Below are 21,529 nucleotides of genomic sequence, written 5' to 3' on the forward strand. Positions count from 1 at the left end.
AAAAACAGTTTTTGCCCGAAACGTCGATTTCGAAGCTCCTTGGATGCTGCCTGAACTGCTGTGCTCTTCCAGCACCACTAATCCAGAAAGTGTTTTAGGTTACACATCTATCAAAGATATTTTAATTAATTTAATGCATTTTAAAATAAATTCCAAAAGAAAAACTTTGTATACCGAAAACATGGGTTTTTGAGGCTTGTTGCTCCTCTGCCAGCAAAACTCAATAATTAATTTTAGCTTGTTACATATTAAGCCAATCTATGGTAACAGTTAATTTGGAACCACAGAAAGCATATGCTGAAATTCCACTTAAAGGGTTTTTAATTAAATAAAGGCAACACGAACAAAAATAATGAGTGGTTAGGATCTGGAATATACTGCCAAGAAAGTAATTAGATTAGATTACATTACAGTGTGGAAACAGGCCCTTCAGCCCAACAAGTCCACACCAACCCACCGAAGCGCAACCCACCTATACCCCTAACCTAACACTACGGGCAATTTAGCATGTCCAATTCACCTGACCTGCACATCTTTGGACTGTGGGAGGAAACCGGAGCACCCGGAGGAAACCCACACAGACACGGGGAGAACCTGCAAACTCCACACAGTTAGTCGCCTGAGGCGGGAATTGAACCCGGGTCTCAGGTGCTGTGAGGCAGCAGTACTAACCACTGTGCCACCGTGCCACCCACTAATGGAGGATGATTCAACTGTAGCTTTCAAAAGGGAATGGAAGTTTTGAAGATTGAAGAATCTGTAGACAAAAATAATGCAGGACTATAGGAAACGGGTGGTGGAATGGGACTCGTTGAATGCTTTTGCAGAAAGCTGGCAGGGACTCAATGGGTCTGCTGTAACCACTGGGATGATCTTTCATCAGTTTTGATGGGAGATTATCTAAACCTTAAACGTTAACTTCGCTTCTCACACTACAAATGCTACATGATCTGCTGAGTATTTCCAGCATATACTGGTTTCATTTTGGGAGATTGGACATTGACGTGCTCATAAAAATGTAGCATATTAAAAAATGCAGCAAAACAGATCAGACAGTTTAAACCATTGTGAAGTGTTTATGTAGGGTCCAGCTGTTTTTAAGTTTTCTGCATCCTTCACTACATGATTTGGTGTTCTCCCCACAAAAGAAAATAATCTTCTTAATAATTATTTAAATTATGCTCATCAGCTGCAGTAAAAAGGTTAACAACACAAACATACACACAGTGAAGGCACAGAAACTGAACTGTTGAATGCATAATGAGAAACACGTACAATTTGCAATAAATAAAGTAGGATGTCAGCTGAAGCAGTGAGTCAAGTAGGTGACGAATTTGTTAGCCACAGCTGGAGTGACTAAGGTAATAATAGAGATAGAAAATGCTTCTGCTGTTGACAGAAGTGTAAACCAGTTTAATCAGTTCCAGTTACCAAGACTGGAAAATGAAACAGTTCCACTGCAGATGACTAAGGATGAGCCAGTATAATAAAATTGTCAAGTAAAATTCCTTTAGTGACTGCAATGATAATTATTTTCTGCAATCAAACCAAGATTGTTACCAATATAGAAGCTTTTACATTGCACTACCTAGGATCCATGTTTTACTAAGCAGAACATTTTCTGGCCTTTAACAGTTACAATGAGTGGTCATTTAAGTCCTTGCAATGATCATCACTTGCAATCAATAGCAATCAGTAACCCCTTATTATTATACTACGAAAATAAACCCTTTTTTGCTTTAATTGAGCATTCTTACGAATAAGGAACCTTAAAATGTCTCCTTTATAAATGCATCCTCTTTCCAATGTGCATCTGTCAAGCTTCTGTTTTAAAACAGCATATGGAAGGTATTACATTGGAACATAATTATAATTCATAGGTGTTAAGACAATTGGATTCAAATTTGTTCTCTATAAAAACAGGGAGACATTAAAGAGAATATTCATTAAAAATTAAGTTACATTTCAGCCAAAATACAAGTCTGACAAAAAAAAGAACCTGATGCTTAAATAAAAGCAAAGTGCTGGAGAAACTCAGCAGATCGGGCAGCATCTGTGGGAAGAGAATGTTTCAAGCCCGGTTCAAGTCTTTTTTGGAATTCAAACTCCATTCCAAAAAAAAGGTATACTGGATTTAAACATTAACTCTGTTTTCTCTCTCCACAGATACTGCTTGACCTGCTGAGTTTTTCTCGCACTTTGATATTTATTTCAGACTTTCAGCATCTGCAGTAATTTGCTTTTATTAGCATTTGATGCTTATTAGTTCCATTTAAGAAACATTACCTTGCTAGTTACAGGACTTAACTATGGCTGAAAAAAAGATTGATGATGACAAAGCTTTCTCTCTCACACTCATCAAGACAATGCAAGAATGCCAAATTTAAAAAGGAGTAGCAATTTATACTGCAGGCAACAAGCCTATAGATTGGTTGAAGCACTGTCATTGTGAGCTATTACTGCTTGCATTTTGTTTAATTTTGAATAGACACAAGGATGAATATTGTTCCTTTTGTCTTTAGAAGACAGATCCCTGCATATAAATATATTCCAATTCGAGCAAAATTACACATAAGGTAGACCAGTGTTTTAGTTTTATACTTGATGCAAAAGTTAGAGGCCACTCAAGTTTCATATACTGGCAGATGGTACACTGAGTAAAGATCAAAAAACTTGACTAAATCTTTGTGGAAGAATAATGTTCATGATTTGTGCCATTACAAATCCGCACGTCAGTCAGAAATTTCAGGGGAAGGAGATACATCAAATCTCCAGAGTCTATTGATTGATTGATACTGCTGTAATGATGCCTGCAGAAATCACTAAAACAGAAGAGCTGAATTTACTGAATGACATCAACATGGAAGCAATGGACAAGATTTCACTTTTATAACCTTTACTTTAATAATCAAACTAAAATCAATGTAAATTAAGAATGCATTAACATGCAAATTATGGTCAATATAAATTATATGTTAAATTGCAGACACAATGAAGATCAATCTCTCAGATTTTGCTTGGGCCCCCATTTCAGCTATAAAATGCTTCAAAAGTCTAATCTTCCTCAAATTGAATTCCAGTTTTCTCCTTCAAGGATTTAGTCATATATTCTTATTAGACATCAGCTTCCAGAATTCCACAGGAAACATTGTCACCAAAATGGCACACTTCTCTGTAACCACCTCAGTTTGGCTCATGATAGTATTAATGGTGTGTATCCACCTGTATTTTCTTTTATCTGAACCCTCAATGATAACTCTGTACTGAAAGACCTGATTTGACAATACAATCTAAGTGGTACAATCTGCTGCAGCAACCTTTTGCTATTGCCAACTTCTGATTCAGCTTTGATTTTATTTCTGTCTGCACTCCTGGGTGATTTGAAATAGGATGGCAGTCTTTTCCTGGTTTCAGATAGTTTCAGTTTCCTGAGAAACTTGGAATTTCAATTTTTCTTTCAGTTATGGTCTGACTCAAAAAGAAATGCAAGCTTTAAAAACTGTGTACCCCAAGGAATATTTGACAAGCCATCTGTCAACCTGTCAGAAAACAGCTCTCACACACTCCCCGACTAGTCCAGAAGATACAAAAAGAGTTGCTCGTAATTGTTGTGCAAAGGTTTTGGAACTCTGGAACATTTTTGATATGATGTCATAGAACTGTACAGCCCTGAGTTTACCAGCACAATATGGGTGGAGATAAGACATTCTGGAACGAGTGCCTTGAGAGTACATGGACATGAACTCAAGAAGAAGATAGACAAGTTTTCAACTATAAGTCAGAGCCTGGCGTGTCTAATTTGCACAAATAGCACTTTTCAGCATTAATGTACAAAAAATGTGTTACTTTGAATTGTGTAGACTTTGTCTTCTCAACCAGTCTGTTTTAAATCCAACTTCATCATGGCATTAAACCACACAACAAAAGAACAATGATACAGAACAATGCATCAGCTTTCAACAGACAATGACACAGCCTAAAGTCTAATAATAGGATCAACTTTCAAGAATATCTTTCCATTACTGCATACTATATTGAATTACTTTCAGCTCTGTTGTAGTACAACTCTGGTCAGCAATTACAAAAGCTCACTAAATCAGGATGTCCAAGTTAAAGAGTTAACTTATCCTTAGATTTTTAATTGTGATGTTGTGTTATGCACTATATCACAATGTGAACACTCCCACTCTTGTTGGGTAGCCTACTCTTGACATTTCATAAGGGTAAAACATTCCAAATTATGAACAATGGTTAATAACTTTTAATGGTAGTACTCACTGAAATGTTTGAGATTTGTAGACCGTTATCAATTACCAACTACAGCTAGCATCCCTTTTTACCAAAAACTCAGAAAGTAAATCAGCTCAAAAAGTGAAACATCATCAACTTGTGGTCATCTGTGAGTGAGTGAGTGAGAGATGGACAACAAAGTAATTAAGTTAATTGCACACTTCAGGTCATAGCCTATATTAGTGAGTGTAATTTGTCTGATTAGATCTTTATTAAGAGTGCGAGCTGTTTGTCATAATGCCAATGGGGAATGCAGCTCCAGACATTAAACTAATGCTCCAAAGTATAACTAGTTAGTGTAAATTGAAAGAAACCTGTTTCTATGACTACCTGCGTTATCTGTGACACTTTGTACTTTTGGAGACAATGCATTTAAAAGAACTAAATCCCATGAAAAAAGATAAGGGGATTGTCATGAACATGAAGGTTCTCTCATTAGCCTGCTGTTTTGACACAAAGTGTCAAAACCCGAAAGAAATTCTGTTTACACCTCACTGTCAACATTGCAGCGGACAAACAAGAAAATTCCCCAGGAAAATCCATCACCGCGAGAAAGAAATTCAAGTGGATTTTCATTTTGCAATTTTCAAATGGTTCTCATTTGCTATTTACAACTTCATTTTCTGATGTTATTGTTACCTGCAAATATTGGTTTTTCACTCACATTCCTACAATATGACAGAGGTCACAAATCAATTAAATTTCAATTGACATGGCGAGGAATACGTGATGGTCATGATGGAAAAACTGCTAGGGTTCACAGATATTACTCCACTGAAACAATATTGTGAGCCTACACCCATGCAGAATAATATGGAAGTCCTCAAGTTCTTGCCTGCGTTTCTTCACACTTTATCAGTACAATTGAGGTCCTGCCCAGGGCTCAATGCCTAAATAATCACTGAATTGGCCAATACCTCAACATCTCCACACTTGTTGTCAGTCTTCTAGTAAAATACTTGATAAACCTAAATTTTATCTCATTGAGTTTTTAGACAGCACCCTAAGTTTGTAATTACTCTTGATACTCTTTTCCTGGCCTTTAAAATCTAATTGTATTTTAGTGGACTGTTCCTTTTCTTAATAGTGACAAAACCAGCATTAGGAATGAATGCTTAGTTTTGTTTGTGACATTTTTTGATATTTGAGCTAATACTTTGATCTATCATTCATTTATTTCGTGACTTGACAATTTAAAACCAAAGGCTAATCAGGGTTTGAAATTCTTGCTTTGCTGGCTGAGAGAATACTTAAATATGATTGGCTAACTTCCTTCTCGGCTGACATCATGAGCAGGGTTGAACGTTCATGCTTCTGAGCCCATACACCAGCTGGACTGGTAATGGAAACCTAGGAATAAACCAGAGCACGTGGCAGATTCATGGGAAGAATATGCAAACTCCAGACAGACAGTTGCCCAAGGATGGAATCAAACCCAGTTCCCTGGCACTGTGAGGCAGCAGAGCTCAGCACTATGCCATCCACTCTTACTTTTTTCTTACCTTTTATATATCTTCAAGAATTCCTGCAATCTTCTTTTATACTATTAGCTAGTTTGCCCTCATATTCCATCTTCTCCTCCCCTATTGGTTTTTTTTAGTTGTTCTCTGCTGATTCTTAAAAGCTTCCTTTTCTTTTGCTTTTACGCTGTGTCTGACTTCCCTTGTTAACGACAGCTGCCTTGACTTCCCCGTGGTATGTTTCTTCTTTCTTGGGATGAATTTCTGCTGAACCTTTGGAATTACCTGATAAAATGCCTGCCATCTTCTCTGCTCCGCTCCCCTTCCACTCAACTCTGGCCAGCTTCTCTCTCTTGTCTTTGTATTTACTTTTATTCAATGGTAATACTGTTACATTCAATTCAATCTTCTCCCTCTCAAACTGCAAGGTTAATTCTCTCATAATATGGCCACTGCCACCTAGGGGTTCATTCACCTTAATTCCTTAATCAAGCCTGCCTCATTACACATCACCAAATCCAGAACTGCCTACTGCCTCGTGGTCTAGACTATAAACCGTTCTGAAAAAAACTACCAAGCAGACATTCCATATTTCCACAAGTAGACATCTCTTGGGATCCACTAGCAACCTGATTTTCCCAATTCAACTGCAAATTGAAGTCCTCTACAATTATTGTAAAAGTGCCTTTCTATCTCCTGATTTAATTTCTTCCCCACATCCTGACTACTGCTAGCATACCTGTACACAACTCTCACGTCAATTTTTTTTCCCTTCGTGGTTCCTCAATTCTACCCATACAGATTCTCCTCATTCTGACCCAATATCACTTCTTGCTGTAGATTTAATTCCATTCCGCATTAACAACACAACACCACCCGCTCTGTACATCTGCCTGTCATCCCAGTAGGATGTATATCATCACAGCCTCATTTCTGTGATGGCCACAACATCGTACCTGTTAATTTCAATCTGTGCAATAAGCTCACTTGCCTTGTTTCATATCCTGCTCATTTAAGTACAACATCCTCAGTCTTGTGTTGACTCTCTTGCTCCTCAGATGCTGCCTGACCTGCTGTGCTTTTCCAGCACCACACTTTTCGATGCTAAATTTAAAAATCAGAATAAAAGAAGTAGTAAAGAAGGGGAGGTGATGACCTCATGGTATTATCGTTGGGCAGTTAATCCAGAGACCCATGTAGTGTTCTGGGGATCTGGGTTTCAATCTCGCCATGGCAGATGAGTGGAATTTGAATTGAGTTTTAAAAAAATCAGGAATTAAGATTCTAATGATGATCATGAATCCACTGCAATTGTCAGTAAAACCTATCTGGTTCATTAATGTCCTTTAGTGAAGGAAACTGCCATCCTTACCTGTTCTGGTCTATAACGTGATGCCAGACCACCGCAATATGGGTGACTTAACTGCCTTCTGGGTAGTTAGGGATGAGCAATAAATGCTGGTCTAGCCAGCGATACACACATCCCATTAGTGAGTAAAATAAACTCTTCAGATTACTACCTGAATAGTGAGTTAATTGACATAGGGTCAACAAGATAAGTGTGTAGTTTAAAGGTTGGTTTTGGAGTAATGGTTATGTTTTAACGGGATGTTGGAGAAGAAGGGAGCTATCCAAAGGGGGGAATGGCCTTGAATCATACTGGCACCGGAGACCTGGTGAATCACATAACTAGGCCTGTGGGCTGGGGCTTTAAACTAAACCGGTTCATATGTATACAAAATCAAAGGTAAAAGAGAAGGTAGGATTGCTGGTTGGTGATGGGGCGTTGATTGTTACCAGTAAATAAAAGGAAATAACAGGATGTCTGAAATCACATTGTGCCAAGGAACCATAAAAATGTAGGGAAATTTAATAATGGAACAGTCTTGAAGGCTTTGCATATTCATGCATGAAGTATTTGGAATAAGGTAGTTGAACACATGGCACAAATCAAGGTATATTGAGGTTACAAGGATTTTAAACTAGTTAAAGCTGGGTAGGGCTCAGAGAGGTTATTAAATTTTCCAGAATAAGTAATAGAACAGAGGGTATGGAAAAAGTCAGGAACCTAAGTTCACAAACAGCAGATAAGGGAACAACTATCAAAAGGCAAGCACAAGACTGAGGATGTTGTACTTAAATGAGCAGGATACGAAACAAGGCAACAAGGTACTGGAAAAGCACAGCAGGTCAGGCAGCATCTGAGGAGCAACAGTGTCAACAGTTTAGGTATAAACCCCTCTCCAGTGTCTGCAGTCCTTACTTTTCTTTTTTAAATGTATCCCCTCAGTGCTCATATTCCCCAATCTGCCTAGATCACTTGTCTCCATGTGGACCACAACAATTGGATCTTCCCCCCCCCCCCCCCCCCAACTCTTTGTCTAAATCTGAGCACCTGGCAGGCAACAAAGCCTTTGGGACTCTTGATCCTGGCCACAGAGACCAGTGTCTATTCCATTGACTGTGCTATCCCTGTATAAAACTACATTTCTCTTTTCTCCACCCTCTTCAATGGCTCCCTGTACCATGGTGCTGTGGTCAGTTTGCTCATCCTCCCTACAGCCACACTCTCAACCACACAGGGACCAAGTATCTATTAGACAAGCTCAAGGGCTGAGGGTCCTTCAGCACTACCTCTTGGATCCCTCTACGTGTCTCACTTGTAGTCACACCCTCTTGTCCTTGACCACCAGTCTAAGGGGTAACTATCTTGGGAAAGACAGCATCCAAGTAACTCTTCCCTTCCCTGATGTGTCACAGTGCTCAAAGCTCAGACTCCAGCTCATCAACTCTGAGCCGGAGTTCCTCAAGCAACCAACTCTTGCTACAGATGTGCTCACTATGAACAACAATGGGATCCACCAGTTCCCACACCATGAAGGTACAAAACATTGCTTAGCCACACAACTTATTTACTTAGTCCTTAATCTGTTTTTGAAAAAAAATCCTACCAGTACTTTTGTTTGAAATCTGTGAATTTATCCTATTTATCTTCAATCTGAAAGTAACCTCTAACAGATAGTCAAATTATTGGAATAGAATTTTGGGAAGGAAATTAGGAAAAAAAACTGACACCATCTGCTTCACAATGTGTGAATCCTGTCTCCTGACAGTTATAGTCAGGGGGATTGAGATGGTTTTCTTGAGAAAAGAGTGAGCGTGTCCAGGCAGCTGTGCAATCTTCCTTGTGCCAGAATTCAGGATATCTGCTCTGGGGTGGAGAGGAACTTCCAGTTAGATGAAAGAATCTGATGGTCGTGGTCCACAATCGTACCGACAACATAGGTAGAACTAGGAAAGAGGTAATACTAAAGGAGCTTGTGAAGTCGTGAATTTAAAAATCAGAATCTCAAAGATAAATATTTCGGAGTACTGCCTAAGCCACTTGTAGACTGGCACAGATTGAGTAAAATTAGAGGCTGTTAAAGACAGGTGTGGGAGAAGTGGATTCAGCTCTGTGGGGTAGTGGCACAAGAACAGAAAGAAAGAAAAAAAAGGTTCTGTATTGTGAGAATAATCTGCACCTGATCTGTGCCAGGACTGGTGCTCTTGTGAGCTGTATAACGAGGGAAGTAGACAGGGCTTTAAACTAAACCAGGCAAATGAGGGATCAAGCTTGGGTAAAGTGTAAAAAAATCAATGGATAAAGTTGAAAGAGGAGAGCAAAATATTCCTGTGGAAAATGAAGGCCACAGAATGGCAGGAAAGTACAGAGGCATAAAATTGAATAGACCAGTCATGACTGGATGCTACAAAGGGAAAAGAACAAAAGAAAAATCTTAGTCTGAATGCATGTAGCATTTGTAACGAAGTCAGTGAATTGACAGTACACATTAATGTGAAAAAAATTGATCTGACCGTCATTGTGGAGCTTTGGTAGCAGGGTGACAGAGATTCTGTTCTGAATATTGAGGGGCACATAATATTAAAGCAGCAGCTAGGTGAAAGGAGAAGCGTAGCACTCCTGATCGAAGATGGTGTTGGTGCAACAGTCAGAGATGACCTTGGTTCAGGAGATCAGGATTCAGAATCAGTTTGGATCAAGAAGAGAAAGAAACTCGGAACTGTCTGCATCGTTTGGCAATAAAGGCAGGGCCATTGAGTAATTAAAGGCAACGTAAGATAAATTCTTGTGGCAAGGGATTCAAAAGGTTATTGGGGATAACAGGAATGTAGAATTTGGAAACATAACCAGATCAGCTATAATTTAATGGAATGGTGGAGAAGGCTGGAAGAGCCAAATGGCCTACATCTGCCTCTCATTCAGGAGTCCTTCACGGCATGCCATAGAACAAACTCCTGCACTTGTCTGGAATAAGTGTTTGCAAGAGACAAGTGCCCTGCACACAGAGAGAAGGAAACGTATATTGTATATGATTGCAGATCTTGCAAACATAATCTCTAGATTGCACAAATGCACATACACACAAAGAGAACCCATCGTTCTGTAGCAACAGAGAGAAGCAGCCAACCACAAAGATGGCACTGCCAGAAGTTGGGTGAGACCCAGGACCTGGTGACTTGGATCAGATCCTGCATGGAGTGAGAGAGAGTGATGGGTTGAGACTGTGAGGCCTTCAAAGAATGATTCCAGTGGTGAGGCCCAAGCAGGGGGCACTGTCCCAACAATCATCTATGGATAGCTTGTACCTGGGCTAAGCAGTAGTGAGAGAGAGTACCAGATGGGAAACATACGCAGCAGCCCTGGGCATGATGTCCATTTCTGTGAAAGGTCCTTCCTGGGCTGCAGGTGGACACTGGAGGGGGCATGATGGCAAGGTGGCAGCAGTGAGCAAGCATGGCAAAGAATGATAATATATACTTCTGTCCCTTTGGCCTCATGTCATGGTCCACGTCTGTACATGTGCAGGCACCCTTTTAATCTAATGGTGAATCACTAATTGTATAAGTGATATATTTTCTGATTGGTGGATAAGCAAGGCAGATGGGTCTAATTGACAAATTGACTTAGGAATTTAAACTAGACACCACTCAGTCACTCAACTGACCAGCATGAGTACTTGTTAGAATCAAGGCCACCAGGGACAGAAGTCTTGACTTCTGAGACCAGCAGTATTTTGGACATCTGTGTGATAGGGAGGTGATAGCAGGAGGAAGACATCACAGTAGTAATTACTGGAGTAGCAGCTGGAGAGAGCAGTCACCAGCAAAAGCCATGGGTGAATGTTAACAGGGTTGCCATCTTCCCTAGATCAGTCACTGTGTACTGCCTTGGAATGAAGGAAGCTCCCAGCTTCCCAGCCTCCTGGGCCCACCAACAATTCGGCAGGGTTTTCCAGTTATGCCTCACACATGGTAAGCTCCCAGGTCAGCTCTGCCCCACTAAGGGAAGCAAGACCATTCACTGACCTTCCTTTTAAAATCTTAATAAGGGGGTGGGGTTGCACAAAATTGGAAGGATTCCCACCTGCCATCCTTCTGCCTGTTTGAATTCCCTCGGCAATCACACATAATTCCACACAAAGTTTGATTAACTAAAAAAACTAGGTCACAATGATACTTGTGATGCCTCCCTGACAGAGAAGACACTTCTTCAGCTGCCTTTTGACTGGTTTAGTGAGATAATCCTGAGTCACTGACTGATACAGTCAAAATAGACATGCCTCATAAACCTCCCCACACCTCTGTAAAATAACTTCCTGATGTAAACCATGCATACTAAATTGTATTGCTTCAGTTTTGCTGGCCAAATTATTCTAGCTATGTCCAACCTGGAACTTTTAGAGAACTACAAGACATTGTCGTGCCAACATGTATTTGCTTGAACTTGTGCAAAAACTCAGTTTCCGATGAATAAAGATCTCATGCATGTGACCAGTTTAATTTGAACACACAGGCATTAATGGCAACCTGCTTCTCTGTTTTCTAGTGGGCAGAAGAACTGGCTCTGTATTGGTAGATAGACTGAAACAATAAAACCAATGATAATCGTGTTGTCATGACATCATGATATACAACAAGATACAATGCATTGGTTACACAATCTCATGGAAACCAATTTTCTTACAGTGGAGTATTTTAATGGAGTTTACAGAATTGGTTCTGTTTTGGAAGACTTAAGTCATGAAAAAGTAACAACCAATGAGAAAAATGCATCCTGAAATTCATAAGATACGCAAAACACTTCTTGCTGAAGTGAGCCACCTGCTGCCCCCATTTGGTTGTGATGGAAAATATAAAACCAAGGGTCCTGAAGCATAACCTTAATTAGAAGCTGTTGAGCCGAATTCTGCTCATCAATTTGACTCAGGCTACAAGTTACTTTGTTTATGCTGTTAATTTTGATAGCATATATTTAGTCATCAATTATATTCCTCTTCAAACAGTCAGATAGCAAATATCAAACAGTAGCAACTCTACTGACAGCAATACAGGGTTTAATGGCCAGTCTATTTCCTGGTTCGTTCAATGATTAAACTCTCAGTGATTGTTCACAAAATATTACTTTTGATGATAAATGTACAGCTTTAACAGAGTGAAATACACACTTTCTTTTCACTAAAAAATATTGTCTTCTGGCTGAAAGCCCTCCTTAAGTATTACTGTAAATGCAAATATTTAAATTGGGTAGTATAACATTATTGATTTTAGTTAATGATGATAAAAACAGCATTAAGAGTAAGACTGGCTTTTAAAAATTATATTCTGCATTTTTTAGAAGAAACATTCATTGATATGATGACAACATTGAGGTTTCAGAAAGATTTTGCTAATTCAAAATTCAAATTTGAAATGCTGGCTATTTCTTCTTATGGTCAGATGTCTATTTTCCAGCCTTCTTCATTATGTGGACACGGTTTAATTGATTTTTTTTTGTGATATTGTGTAGCAAAGCTCAAGAGCGTAATTCCAGAATTAATTCAAATTTAAAATTAAAGAGGGATAATCTAAGTATTCCAATCATTAAGAATGAATAGTAATTGAGACGCATCATGAATCCTGTGTTCACAACTCAAACATAGGAAGAACACATGCAGAGATCTCACTTGCAATGTTATAAAAACAAATAAAAGAATTAGATTCAAGGTATATAAACAAAATATACCTTACCACCAGTGAAGTGCAATAAAGATCCTTGCTCATTGATTTCCTGTAAATTATCCTGTCAGACTCTCTTGTGTACGTGCTGTTATGCTGTACTGATCTTCACCAGACTCTTCAATCTGCAGCTATATAACAGTTATGAGGTTTTCATCCAGTAGTTAATATACCTAGAGTGCAACTGTTGGAATCATTTCTCTGATGTTGTACTACGTATCCCAAAGCCCTCTAAATCATATGCAGAAAATATTTCAACTTTACTGGCCATTTTGAAGTCAACTACTGCTTGCTTCTGATTATTAATAATGTAAAAGTTATGCAGGGTAGTGTGGGTAGAACACATTGAAGTGTTCAATCAGTCAGATTGTATTAAATAGTGCAGCAAGCTTGACTTGCTGAATGACCTATTCCAGTTTCTATGTTCCTGTGCTGCACATAATGAAGGATTACCTTGAAGACAAAAAACTCCAGAATTTTACCTCGTATCCTTCAATCAAATCTAGTCCCTCCACATGATGCAGAACTCCAACATATGAGAAAGGGAATATTACAGATACAATCTCATGTGATTTATACATGTAATCACAACTGCAGTATCTCTGGCACTGCGATACTTCTGAATGTGTACGTCACCATTACAGTTAAGAATGAATAAAATGCTTCTCGTTCTTTTCCTTATTTATTAGATTATCAATAATACACTGGACTGTATTCCTACAGAATAATAACATGATGGTTCCAGATATACACTGACATACTAAAATGACAAAAGTGTTTCTGTCCCTCAGTTTTACTTTCAGAGTTAAGATAATAATATGATTGCAAAAGTTAAAACTGATGAATATTTCCAAGTATAAACCCTAGTTTATGTCAAGATTTCAGCTGATATAGCGAGGGTCATCGAATATTCACTTTTCTTGTTCATGAATTAAGGAATGGAGTAGAAAGGTAAAAACAGCCAGGATTTCCCTTCCTGATCACTAAGATCACCGACGGGTCTGGCAGCATCTATGGAGAGAAAACAGAGTTCACGTCCCGGGTTCAGTTCTGAAGAGGGATCACTCTACCAGGCCTGCTGAGTTTCTCCAGAAATTTCTGTTTTTGTTTTATGTCTAAGAATATCAATCCCCCCCCCCCCCCTCACCCAGTTGAATAACATACCTGCACTTACTTTCCTGGCTCTCAGCTGAAAGCTGATCAAGTTGAACAAAGGTCCAGCATATGACCAAGCTCGTCAAATTATTTAAGACACATAAGGAGGCTATTCAACTTATTCTGCTGTCTCTGAGAATGTGCTAACTTAGTACTAAGAATGTAATAAGGGAAGGAAAATAAATTGATAGAATTTCTCTGCAGATATGCATGCCAAATACATTCTCTTTGAATGCTACCCATTTAAAAAAAGTTTAAATATACTTAATACGATTAACACTTTGGGGCAAATTATTGAGGGAGTCTCATCCATAGCAGCACACGAGATAGTCAGAAGTGCACTATCTTATTCTCTATCCACTGTGGTGGACTGATAATGAATGCAGCTCTCCGCTGGCAGCACAGACTTATAAAATTGACCTCTTTAATAATGAAGCACTTACAAAATTTGTCAGTTCCAATACAAAAGCAGTTCAAGCATTACCACTGAAAATAACAGGCACGTAGACAACTGAATGGGAAGAGTTCCATGTTTATGTCATTATTTTATGAATATTAGATTTACCTCAATGGTAGATATGAATATCACTGCCAATCGACAATCCCTTGATCTTTATTTGCTTGTCTGTCTCTCTTTGCCCTCTTTCTCTTCCGTCGGAACCGTTGTTTTACCATTTGTCACCGAGCATGCTCAAATTAAATAGTAGCTTGCTTTTCTGATTAATCATTTTCAAATGCCACTGAGTCCATATTTGTCCATATGTTTCCACTCATTCTGTATCCTGTATTTTGATGATTTCTTTTCTCCAAGTAAAACAGTCACTAACATTTCAAGGACAGCATTCAGTCAGAAGCAACAAATAATAATTTCCAGCTCCCTCTTCTAGGCTTCCACATCAAGCAATATTTTTCCTGCATTAGTGACGCAGGAGAAACAGCTGTGGCATCATGTTCTACAATATCAGCAGATGTGAGCAGGTTACTTATTAGATAAATGAAAAGTATGAATGAAAGGCTGGTAGAATTGTATGACTCATACTTACCAAATCGATATGGTGTTCAGCAGAGGGATTAGTGGTTTATCATTTCCCTGTTCTCAAACGGTACTCAGTATGTATTTGTGCACAGAAACCAGTTTTTGTTTAGAGATCATTATGTTGCATTGGTAACAATGTTGTGTAACACAACATTTAGAAACAGTGAGGTGTAAAATTGCTGGCACTCGATGCAGGATTCAAGACAGTGATGTGATCACAACTCATGCCCAAATTTGGAGCCTGGTAATGCCATGAAATGGGGCCTCAGATCATATTAACAGTAATCAAATGAGCTGCCACTGTCAGTCATACCTTTATATGGAGTTTGTCTGCCTGATGAAACTAAATTTTATTCTGCCTGAATCTCATGGAATGGCATGAAGCGAAGCCCAAGGGCACTGATATGGGGCCTGAAGGGATTGGGGACTCTGGACTGCGTCCTCAAATGAGGTGTTTGTAATTTTCTTAAAATCCTCTGACCTTTTAGTGACATTTGCACAGTGCAGTAGGTGTCCCTAAAACAAACACTCAGGCCCTCATTTCCACATCTAAAAGAGGTTTATTTTAATAATAAAATATATCAGGCATCCTGTCTGGAAGACATTTGTCCTCAGGACTGCCTCTCTTCACAATTATTTTGCACCAACAAATGGATAGGACGACCAAATTCTACTCCAATACATTTTAGTATTAATTTTCTGATCTTTTGAAAACATATTTCTGGACATTTGTTCAGTTAATGTAACTCAATTAATACTTCAGGATTCATCTCTTCTTACATTCACTTGAACTAAAAAAAATTACTTTTTTTGGCATTGTATAATAATAGATGTAACTGTGTAGGCAAAATTTAATTACAGGATTATTTGGCAGGACAGTATGCAGCACCATAGTTATGCCACTGCAGGTGAAGATTCAAATTTAAAATGTTCTTCAGCACCATGGACAAATCACAGTATGTGTTCTTTGCAATTATCACATTTTATAGTGAGTGCCACATAAAAAGCACACAAGTGGGCTTCATAATTATAATTGTAATTTTATTTGACCACATGTTTGTTGTGACACCTTTTTAATACTTGCTAATAAGCCACTCCTTTGTACTTCTTTTAATCTGAATTTACAGATTTGCAAGGCAAATCTTGCTCCTAAGGGATAGTTTACTTTTCCAAGATTTTAGACACTCTCCTTTCCAGCTGGATGTCTGTCCTAAATGTTGGTCACTCTATTATAAGATGAAGAAAGTCAGAAGCTAGGGTGTTTTGTTTGATGATTTCACCATGTTCAATATCATTCATGACTCTCAGATACTAAAGAAGTCTAGTCCCATACAGCAAGATCTGGATGACAACCAGGGTTGGGCTAACAAGTGGCAAATAACATTCATGCTATACATGTCTCGGGCAATTATCTTCACCAAGAGAGAATCTGACCATCACTGTTTCACATTCAATGACACTACCCTTGATGAACCCGCCATTATCAACGTCCTGGGGTTACCATTGACCAGAAACTGAACTGGACTAGTCATATAGATAGTGTAGCTTTAAAATCAGGTCAAAGGCTGGAAATTGTACAATGAAATGCTCACCTCTTGACTCTCTAAAGACTGTCCATCATCTTTAAGACACAAGTCAGGAATGTGATGGAATATTTTCCACTTGTCTGGATAAGTTAGCTTCAACAACATTCAAGAATCTCAAGGAATTTAAGATAAAGCAATCCACTTGATCAACACACCATCCATCACATTAAACATTCACTCCCTTCTCCATTGTCACATAGTGGCAGAGGTTGGTATCATTTTAAAGATGCTATGCAGCCACATACCAAGGCTCCTTTGACAGTATCTCCCAAACCCATGATGTCTAGCACCAGAAAGACCAGGCATTATCACTGGAATGTCAATCTAAAGACCCAGGTAATGTTCTGGGGACCCAGGCTCAAATCCCACCATGGCAAATGATGGAATTTGAATTCAATAAACATCTGGCATTAAGAATCTAATGATGACCATGAATCAATTGTTAATTGTTGGAAAAAAAATCTGGTTCACAAATGTCATTTAGGGAAGGAAGCCACCTTCCTTACCTGGCCTAGCCTACATGTGACTCCAGACCTACAGCAATGTGATTGACTCTTAACTGCTCTCTGGACAATTAGGGGTTGGCAATAAATGCTGGCCTACACAGCAAAGCCCTCATCCCGTGAGTGAATAAAAGAATACTGTCAATGATGGTTTAGAAATTGGCCAAATTACATAATAGAATTCTCCACTTGTCAATCAAGATTCTAGTTACTTAAATGAACCTAGGATTGAAACTCTTTTTAACTGTTAATTTACAACTAACCCCCAAAGTTTACTCTGAAAATTCCATCACCATATTTTATTTGATAGGGAACTGATTGGTCAATAACTTCACAAGTTTCTAAATTCTGCTGTAAATCTAACACATCTTGCAGCTTCTATCACTTTTACTCTCCCACTAATTTTCTCCCCTCCCATGGCAACCTACACTGAGGAATAGTTGCATAGGAGCTAGCCACTCTGATGCTTCGCTAGTGAATGATATTTATCATGCCGAATCCGAAATAAACCTTACCCTCTTATCAAATGATGTCTACACACATCTTTTGGTGATCACTGGTAAACAGCCAGGAAAGAAATCCCTTGATGATTCCTTCTCTGTCTCTGATGGATTAGCATGGAAGCCAATTGTAACACCCTCATCATTGCCTTGGTTGGGATCAGCTGCTGGATACAGAACATTTAACACATTTGACCCAATTCCATATGTGACAGCGAACTTACTCAGTGAACCACTGAAGGAGTGACATCATACATGTTTGATGAGAATATTATGTTGCTTTCACCTTCAAGTCAAAACAGAATTTGGTCATGATTATTTCATTCTAGGAGAATGTATCATGACAGGAGACTTAAAATGATGGAGTGTGGGAGGATAACAAACTCAAATCCCACTTCTCCTCTATCTCCCAGAACCTCAATGTGCATGATGCATACAAAGGTTTTTTTTTTATCCAGCTAGGAATGTGGTTGCAAATACTAATATATGTACGATTATATAACATAAAAATAGAAAACATATTAACAGTTGGAGTTTGACAATTGTTGGAATGATTATTCACTTCCAAATAAGCTTATGGATCTTTTATTCTCTTACTATTAAGGATCATACCCTTCTTTGTCTACTGTACAAAATATATATTTACTCTTTACTCTTGTTAAGCTCCAGAGAGCCAAGTCCACCTTGACTATTTAAAACCCATTTCCATTTCTGGGAAAGCTCATCTAGGTTCCAAACTTTCTTTCTCTCCCTCCCCCTCAATCTTTCTGCTTGGCATTTCATCAATGCTGCCATAATCATCAGATTTTTCTTTTTCCAAATAAATTCAATCTCTCACTGCACTTATGGTCTATAACTGATAAGTTGAAATCAAATTAGATTAGATTACTTACAGTGTGGAAACAGGCCCTTCAGCCCAACAAGTCCACAACGACCTGCCGAAGCGCAACCCACCCAGACCCATTCCCCTACACTTACCCTTTCACCTAACACTACGGGCAATTTAGCATGGCTAATTCACCTAACCTGCACATCTTTGGATTGTGGGAGGAAACTGGAGCACCTGGAGGGGACCCACGCAGACACGGGGAAAATGTGCAAACTCCACACAGAGAGCCGCCTGAGGCGAGAATTGAACCTGGGTCTCTGGCGCTGTGAGGCAGCAGTGCTAACCACTGTGCCACCGTGCTGCCCTAATTACATCATATTACTTCCTATATTCATTCCCTAAGTCAACAAATTTCTTTAATTGCTCACTTTAGTATTTGGCCTCCATTCTATAATCCATTGGTCATTAAAAACTGAGCTTGTTGTCATTAAATCATGACCCTTTGATTAAATTACCTTATCTGTATTTGTATACTTTTCAACAGTTTGGCATTTTCCACTGTCAGCCTCTTCATTGTCTTACTTTTGAAAAAAGTACTATGTTTAGCTTTAGGTTTCATTAATGCAAGAAACATTTGGACCAAACAAGTGCCAGTGAGACAATGCCTATCTCCAAGAAGAGTATACCCATTTCTCCCTCAACATTCCATGGCACTATCACCAAGAAATCGCCCGTCATCAACATCCTGGGAGTTACCACTGATCAAAAAAAAACTAGGCCAGCCACAAATTATTTGGTGACTGCTCTGTAGATTCTCTGGAAGAACATTGCGAAGTGACAAAACTCTTCCTCACCGGGCATAAATAGTACAGTGTAGGCAATGTTAGATGAAATAGGGAGAATCATTGGAACAGACTGACTGGCATTAGGCAGCAAAGTATATGAAATAATCTTTCAAAAGACAGCATACGTTTAAGGTGAGAGGGGAAAGATTTAAATGGGACCTAAGAGGCAACTTTTCATGCAGAGAGTGGTGGCAAGGATGGAATGAGCTACCAGAGGTGGTGTAGGAGGCTGGTACAATTATGGCCTTTGAAAAAGCATCTGGATGGGTATATGAACAGGAAGGGTTGAGAAGGATGTGGGCCAAATGCTCTCAAATGGGAGTAGATGAGTTTACAATATCTGGTTGGCATGGATGAATTGGACTGAAGGGTCCGTTTCTGTGCTGTACATATCTAAAACTCTATGACTCTAATAATTATTATATCTCTAAATGACCTGTATTAGAGTATTTAGTCTTAATATATAGCAAACAGAGTTGTAAAGAATGGCAAACTTGAAGACAGCTCTTGACGTGTGTTCTCTTTGGCCTGCCTCGAACCCAAACACATGGATTTGGACCTAAAACTACAGAACAGTTTGGAATTTTATGATAAGTAACTCATCGCTTAACTCCTCAAAAATCTACCTACAAGTCAGAATTATGATGAAATACTGTCCACATATTTGGCTGAGTACAAACACTGAGGAAGCTTCAACACCAACCAAGACAAACTAGCCACTTATTTGGCATTCCATCCAGCATGTAATACTTAACGTCCCTCCAGCACTAGCACACCATAACTGCAGCATATACCAGCAACAAGATCCATTGCAGCAAAACGCCAACGTTTACTGTTTTGTCAGTACCGCTCAAAGCAGCAAGATTAAATGTATCAAAAGACAAGATCAGCACATTGAAAGTTTAGCACCTCCAAATTCCCCTCCATAATCCTGATAGAACTATACCATTGTTCCTTTGTTATCACTGGATCTCCACAAGTTCGATCAGACCTGCTGAGCTTCGTCCACAACTTCTGTTTTATATTTGTTTCAGGTTTCCAGCACCCAGAGTTGTTTTATTTTTATATTACTGGAATGATTTAAGATATTTTCTTCATCGTAGAATGGATGGAAATCTTTTTGTCTGCTTACATTTAAATAAATTCCATACTTTTTAGCTACAATTTGTGGAATGGCTAACCAGACTTCAGCTTTAAATTGGGAGAAAATGAGGACTGCAAATGCTGGAGTCGAGAGTATAGTGCTGGAAAAGCACAGCAGATCAGGCAGCATCCAAGGAGCAAGAGAATTGGCGTTTTGGACATTCCTGATGAAGGGCTTATGCCTGAAACAGTGATTTTCTTGCTCCTAGGATGCTGCCTGACCTGCTGCGCTTTTCCAGCAACACACTCTTGACCACAGCTTTAAATTGTACAAGTTCATCTGGAACACAGAAAAATGAAGTTTTCTCTCAATTGCAAAGTGCAGTGTTGTAGAAATTATAAATGTCTGAGCGAGTTTTGAGAAGATTTGTAGCTCAGGTTGAGGTTCTGGATGTAAGTTTGCTCACTGAGCTGGAAGGTTCATTTCCAGACATTTTGTCACCCTACTAGATAACATCTTCAGTGGGCTCCGGGCAAAGCGCTGTTGATAATTCCTGCTTTCTATTTATGTGTTTGGGTTTCTTTGGGTTGGTGATGTCATTTCCTGCAGAAAATACTAGACAGACTTACACAAAGTAACAACACTGACAACACAGAAGCATGGATAAAAAAACTTATCTGACCGACCCTTAACAGACACTGAAAAAGCCGTCTTAATAAGAGGATTAAATTACAACTGCCAGGATGCAGACAAGAAAGATTTCTTAACAGCATTAGAAACAACACTAAAAGACAACCAACTCACAGAAAAAAAAAGCAAACTATCAGACAGACAGTCGCACCAACATTAGGCAGAAAAAAGGAAGGAAACACACTCAATACACAAGAAAGCACTGGAAAGACTAAAAAAGGATAAAAACATTGTTATCCTACCCGCAGACGAAGGACGCTTGACAGTCATTCTGAATCAAACAGACTACATTGAAAAAGTGAATGCACTACTTACAAGTACAAACTTTTACCAACAAGTGGTGATAGACCCGACCCCACAACTAGAGAACCGAATCACAGCCCTACTCAAAAAAACTTCAGAAATCTGGAGAAATAAATAAGACCAACTTCCAAAAAGTGAAACCAGACGGATCCAACACACCACGCTTCTACAGCTTACCCAAAATTCACA

General features: G+C 39.0%; 1 protein-coding gene and 1 pseudogene across 3 annotated transcripts in view; one reads left to right on the plus strand and one right to left on the minus strand.

Annotated features, from left to right (window-relative positions):
* LOC122560192 (disks large-associated protein 4-like) overlaps positions 1-21,529 on the minus strand; it is a 590,484-nt gene that overhangs the window by 465,527 nt on the left and 103,428 nt on the right. Inside the window, exon 1 of one of the 3 annotated variants that reach the window (XM_087994822.1) lies at positions 14,530-14,785. The exons of the other annotated variants lie outside the window; for them this stretch is intronic. The gene's annotated coding sequence lies outside the window, so the exon portion shown is untranslated. Of the gene's footprint in view, positions 1-14,529; positions 14,786-21,529 lie in introns of those variants that run through there. 3 annotated transcript variants of the gene reach the window in all.
* Positions 1-21,529, plus strand: part of LOC148147633 (uncharacterized) — a 119,124-nt pseudogene that overhangs the window by 96,839 nt on the left and 756 nt on the right.

Source organism: Chiloscyllium plagiosum, unplaced genomic scaffold (assembly GCF_037043375.1).
Source record: "Chiloscyllium plagiosum isolate Xiang-an unplaced genomic scaffold, Cpla_swu_hap1 HiC_scaffold_15, whole genome shotgun sequence".
Taxonomy (NCBI): domain Eukaryota; kingdom Metazoa; phylum Chordata; class Chondrichthyes; order Orectolobiformes; family Hemiscylliidae; genus Chiloscyllium; species Chiloscyllium plagiosum.